Source organism: Phocoena phocoena, chromosome 4 (assembly GCF_963924675.1).
Source record: "Phocoena phocoena chromosome 4, mPhoPho1.1, whole genome shotgun sequence".
NCBI classification, from domain to species: Eukaryota; Metazoa; Chordata; class Mammalia; order Artiodactyla; family Phocoenidae; genus Phocoena; species Phocoena phocoena.
The window spans coordinates 73767497-73773550 of record NC_089222.1 but is presented as its reverse complement, the minus strand read 5'-3'; positions in this window follow the sequence as shown (position 1 = coordinate 73773550).

Sequence of the window (6054 nt, the reverse complement as noted above, 5' to 3'; positions counted from 1 at the left end):
TCATCTTCATTTATGGCTAATATTATGTTTACTAGAGGAAATTCTGGATGATTCTCAGCTAATTTCAAAATTCAGTGCTCTGTTGTGTCGACCTCTCATAATCCTCAAGCATCAAGTGCCAATAGAGGAAACTTAATTCTGTTAAATTAATATTTATCTTGTGAGAAGTGACTTTATCTTCATTTGTGTTATAAATGAGTACTTTATGTATTAGAGACAAATTATCGCTAAAAATTGAGAAAATTGTTATGAATAAGATTAATTTGGATGATCAGAGTTTATTTGAATATTAATTTTATGAGAATATTAATTTATCTAGTGTTTCAAAGAAAATCATTAAACTAGGACAGCTAAGAAATTATTAATATCAAAATTGATTTTTCCTTAAAGCATTTCCATTCTCCTTTTGTATTTTATAATACTGCTTTTGAATATATGAATTGGCAAAGGGCTTGATGAAATTAAGATTAAAGTATATTTTATTAAGTTGTACAGTTATAAAACTTTTTTGAATCTTTGGGTGATTTTTTAAAAAACAAAAGGTCTTGATTTACTGTTTTTCTTTGTATAAATTAGAAAATAAAGTAAGTGCCATAAGCTAATTAAAAAATAGAAGGGCAAGCATGTTCCAAAACAGAAGCCGAAAAACTGGGGTATGTTGGCATTGTTTGTTTTCTGTGGCATAATGGGATATGATGTACTTCATATATGCTATCACTGGTTAATTTCCTAAAACATTCTGGTGTTTTTCTGAAATAAATCTTTTATAATTTGCCACGTATAGCTTGACCTACTAATAACAGTTCTTTTTTAAGATGTGTTTGAGAACTTATGTATTGAGAAAGGCCACCCAATGCCATAAAGCAGAAATATTAGAGATCTTTAAAACGGTGAAAATTTCAACCCAGTCTTGCTTCATAGCTGTTTAGTATTTTCTTATAAGACAGAATTCCATGTTTTCCAGGCATTTTTTTTCACAGTGGGATTAATATAGTGGCTTGAAATAGAATTATATGTCAGTAAAAATTCAGTAACATCAACAACATTTTGGAATATGGTTAGTCAGGTGGGGGAACACGGTACTATATTTAACCTCTTAAGTGTGTGTGTGTGTGTATTTTCTTTTGCACATCGAAGCCAAGTTCCTCAGTATTTAAATGTTTTCAAGTTAATATTTGAGATTTGTGGCTTGTAACATGATTCAGCCATTTTTCTCATTTATACAGGTATTCAGAAATGTAATAAAAATGTGAATGTGAGTGAAGATACTTTGATATGACTTTTCTTGCTTGATAAATGCTTGCAGATGACATCACTTTTAACATAACAGCATTTCTGGTTTTGAACTCTTTGTATTATCTTCTTTGGATACTTAAGAAATGAATAAGCACTTTATTTTTTAAATCAGTTTTGTAATTCTGTATATGGTCTTTTTTGTTTATAGCCAAGAAAATGGGTATTGTTCTCCTGGTCATTGTATTCCAGTATTTGTTCCACTTCTATGGTTTATTTTTCTTAAAGTATCAGGTAATGTTCTTTGGATGAAAATAATAGAGACTCAACTAAGGTTGGTGGTGGGGTACAGATTGTTTTGTGTGTGTGTGTGTGTGTGTGTGTGTGTGTGTGTGTGTATCTCAGCCACTCTGCTAGGAACTTAAGATTATTTAGCTAGATCTCATGGAGATCTAGGTAGTTGAATATAGGGTTTGGTAGGCTGTGAGAGAATGAAATAATATAGAGAATTGTCCTAGTCGGTGATAGGATGGTAGGTTTAACTGCCTATCTGATTTCTTGCACCTCAGACCTTACTTCCGGGATTACCTTCCTCCTGAAGTATATCTTTTTAAGATGTTCCTTTAGTAGGTCTCTGTGGTTGGTAACATCTCTGTTTTTTGCCTGATGATATCTTTATTTCACCCTCACTCTTTTTACTGATAATTTAGCAAGATATATACTTCTAAGTTTAGTTTTTTCTCTTGGTAGTTTGAAAATATTTTTCCATTGTCAGATGGCACACATTGTTGCAGTTGAGAAATCTATACTGAATTTAATAGTTGTTTCTTTGTAGGGGGTGTCTTTTTTTTCTGGTTTCTTTATCTTTGGTATTCTGCAGTTTCACTTTGATGTGTTTGAGAAGATTTCCTTTACTTATCCTGTTTGGGATTCACTTGCTTCTTGAATCTGAAGGTTGTCTTTAATCAATTCTGGAAAATTCTTAGCCATTATCTCATCATATACTGCCTCTTTTGTTTTCTCTTTTTACTCTCCTGAACTTCTCATTAGGCAAATGGTATACCTTCATAATCTATCCCCATGTCTCTCAGTCTTTCTTTCATATTTCCTCTGTCTTTGGGCTGCTGTCAGTAATTTCTTTAGATCTGTCTTCCAGTTTATTAATTTTCTCCTCAACTGTGTGTAATCTATTTAACCCAAACATTGGCTTTGGTTTCAATTATTATATTCTTTACTTCTAGAAGTTCTACTTGGCTCCTTCTCAAAGCTGCTTGGTCATTTTTTAAAAATAGTATCTTGTTTCTTGTTTAAAAATAGTATCCTGTCTTACTCTGCTTAATCATTATAATAAACTTATTTTATATTCTGTAATCAATAATTCCAGTATCTAAAGTTCATGGGCTTCTTTATTCTGTTTATGGTTTCTGTTGATTCACTCCTGGCTTATTTTCTCAGATGTATTATATTTTGGGTGTTTATGTTTAACTTTTGATAGCCTATTTGTGGAAATTCTTTCAGTCCTGTGTTGAGAGTGAACCTGTGCAGTGAAGATTTGTGTTTGTTTCTTCCAGGCCTCCAAGCATTACCAGCCTGGGACATTTTCTTGACTTCAAGTTTCCTGGGCAGTGTAGGTACTATAAATTTGAACTTTCAAACCCATGTGAGGGAAAGTTTGTGGTTACGAATTCTAAAGGGAAAGTTTTTTTCCCCTCGATGCCAAAGTCCAGGCTAAAACTTACAAGTATCTGCATATCACCCTGAGTTGGTCCAGGGGATTTTTTTTTCCCAGTCTATTCTTAGAGGGTATAGCCCTTTGAGTTTTCCAGCCTTGTGCAGGATTATAATCCCAACACCTCTACAGGCCCAAGGCCTTGTCTTTGGTCTCTTGTCTCCTGTGCAGCCAGTAAAACCATAGATTTTTCTGAGATAAGTAGGTTCTTTCAACATAACACAATAGGCTTCACTGACCTGGTTACTACTCTGGTTTCTTGCTCCCCCCTTTGGGTTGAATGTGGAGTTTGGAAGACTATCAGATGTATTCCTCTTTCTTCCTTGAAAGCTTAGTTATGCCTTTGAAAGGATGTTCTATTTTATCCAGCATTTTGTGTGTTTAATAGTGGGACTGTTTTTCAAGTTATCTAATAGTGTGCCATATTGCTCCTTGAATCCCTTCTCTCGTACTCTCCATATCAATTGAGTTTTTCGCTCTACATCTATCAGTAAGAACAATCTGCCTACTACCTATCTCCACTTCCACAGCTATTGCTCTAGCATCAGTCATGATTAATGCCTCCCTAGTTCATTCCCTTCTATTCTTGCATCTCAGTACTCTATTCTCCATGTAGCAATCTAGAGATCTTTTTTATTTTTTTAATATATTTATTTATTTATTTATTTTTGCCTGTGTTGAGTCTTTGTTGCTGTGCGTGGGCTTTCTCTAGTTGCGGTGAGTGGGGGCTACTCTTCGTTGCAGTGCGCGGGCTTCTCATTGTCGTGGCTTCTCTTGTTGCAGAGCACAGGCTCTAGGCTTGCAGGCTTCAGTAGCTGTGGCATGTGGGCTCAGTAGTTGTGGCTTGTGGGCTGTAGACCACAGGCTCAGTAGTTGTGGAGCACGAGCTTAGTTGCTCCACGGCATGTGGGATATTCCCCGGCCAGGGCTCAAACCTGTGTCCCTTGCATTGGCAGGCAGATTCTTAACCGCTGTGCCACCAGGGAAGCCCTCTAGTGATCTTAAAGTGTAAACCAGGTAACATCACTTCCTTACTTACAACTCTTTAATAACTTCTTGGAATAAAGTCCAACATCCTTACCTGTCATTTAAGATCCTTCCTGACCTGAATCTTGTTTTCTCCCACTATGCTACTCTTCTTGCACTAAACTGCAGTTACACGGGCCTTCTTAACTGACCTTAGCAAGTTCTTTTCTTCCTCCTTCTGTCTGGGAGCTTCTCATGGCTCTCTCTTTCTGTTCTCAGCTTAAATGTCACCTCATTAAAGATGCCTTCCCTGGCCACCTTATCCAAAGTAATCATCCTAGTTTTTCCCTCATACCAGATATCACTATTTTAATTATTGTGTTTTCATATTTGTAAGTTCCACAAAGACAAAGTGACTTGTATTCACCCTTGTATCCCTGATACCCAGCAGTGTCTGGTACATGTTAGACACTGAAATACTTGTAGAATTAGTGAATACATTAATGAACTCCTCCATGGATAAAACATAGAGGCCTTAATTTGCAAGGAGGTGGGGCTTAATTTAGCACCAAAGTATATTAAGAGCTGTAGGTAAAAAGCAAAATGGATAGTGGATGAATTCCCAGGAACACGTATCCTAGAGCAGGTTCATATAACAGGAATCGTCTTTCAGCATCTTTGGTTGGCCACAGACCTGACTGGAGGCAATGCTGAATTACATGAGGAAGTGGCGGTGTCTCTCAATATAAAGAATACCCAAAAAAGGCGGGGCGGGGGGTGGGGGGTGGCGGAGATAAGTGGCACACATCTCCAAACTACAACGCCCAGCAGGCCCCGCGTGAACCCGCCCACTGGGAGGCGGTGCCCGTCTCCGCCCCGTGGAACTCCTGGCTTCGGCCCCACCCCTCCCCGCTCCGCGCCGTAGCCCTCCCCCAGGGCTGTGGCCACGCGCAGCGGCGGCGGTTGTTCCGCTTCCCCTCTGGCCTGGGCCGTCGCCATTGCCGAAGGCTCCCTGCACTCCCTTCCCGGCGCCCGCGGGGCTCGGCTGCCGCCCGGCCTAGCAATAACAGCAGCTGCGCTCCAGCGCGGTTCCTCTTCCCGCCCCGCTTCCCTTTCCCTCCCCTCCCCGCCCCGTGTCGCGCGCTTGCTCGGGGCGGCTCCTGAGCCCGCCGGGAGCTCGGCCGGAGGCTCCTCGCCGGGGCGGGGATCTTTCCTCGCTTGGGGTAAGTGTGCAGACAGGCCGGGACGCGGGCCGTCGCTCTCCTTCCTTCTTTCTCCGCGGCCTGGCCGGCGCGAGCGGCCCGGGGCAGATAACCTGCCCCGCGCGGGGCTGGGAAGCCGCCACCTGCGTGCCTGGAGCCGCAACTCTTGGGGCGGTGGCTCATTGTCTGCGCCCTCCGGCTGTTTTCTTCCCCGACTGTAGTCTGAAATGGGAAGCTTGCTGGGCTGGTGAGGTCTAACTCTTCCTGGACCCGGCCCTGCCCTGAACCCTGTCGCGCCACAGTCTGCCCTCTGTTGATCTCCCTTCCATCGCGTTTCCACCCTCCTTTTCTCCATTTACTTTTGTGTTGTACAAAACGTTGCGGGTTTTATTCCTCGATTTTTTCGTCTCTCACAGAATCCTAGCCCCTCCTTGCTGTCTCTCTGGTCATCCCAGTTTCTTTGCTTAGGCATATTGTCTAGGGTCCCTTTACTGTTTTCTAAACTGCAATCTGTGATCTTTCCATATTCCGCGTTAGTAGAAACGAATAGTTTTCCGAGGGTTTGAGGGCCTCCGCTTAAGAACAGAACTTTCGGATCTTCTTGTGATTCCTGTTTGATCTTCAGCCAGGAGGTGGATATTTGCTTCTTTAGGTAACTTAGGTGAAGGTTGGCTTTCACCATGTTTGGCTTTCTTTCAAACAACGTACACAATATGTTGCCGAATATTCCTCAGTGGACTCAACCTTTTGACTAATTCTTTAAAGATAGAGTCATCCAAGAACTGAAGAGTAGAAAGTAATTGCCATTGTCGTCAGACGTTGTGGAGTTGTACTGCCAGTCCTTGTATCTTATCTTTAATGGGAATTCTCTGGGCAGTGCGAGCGTGATTTCTTTCTCCTTGATAAATAATGCTAACTCCCATT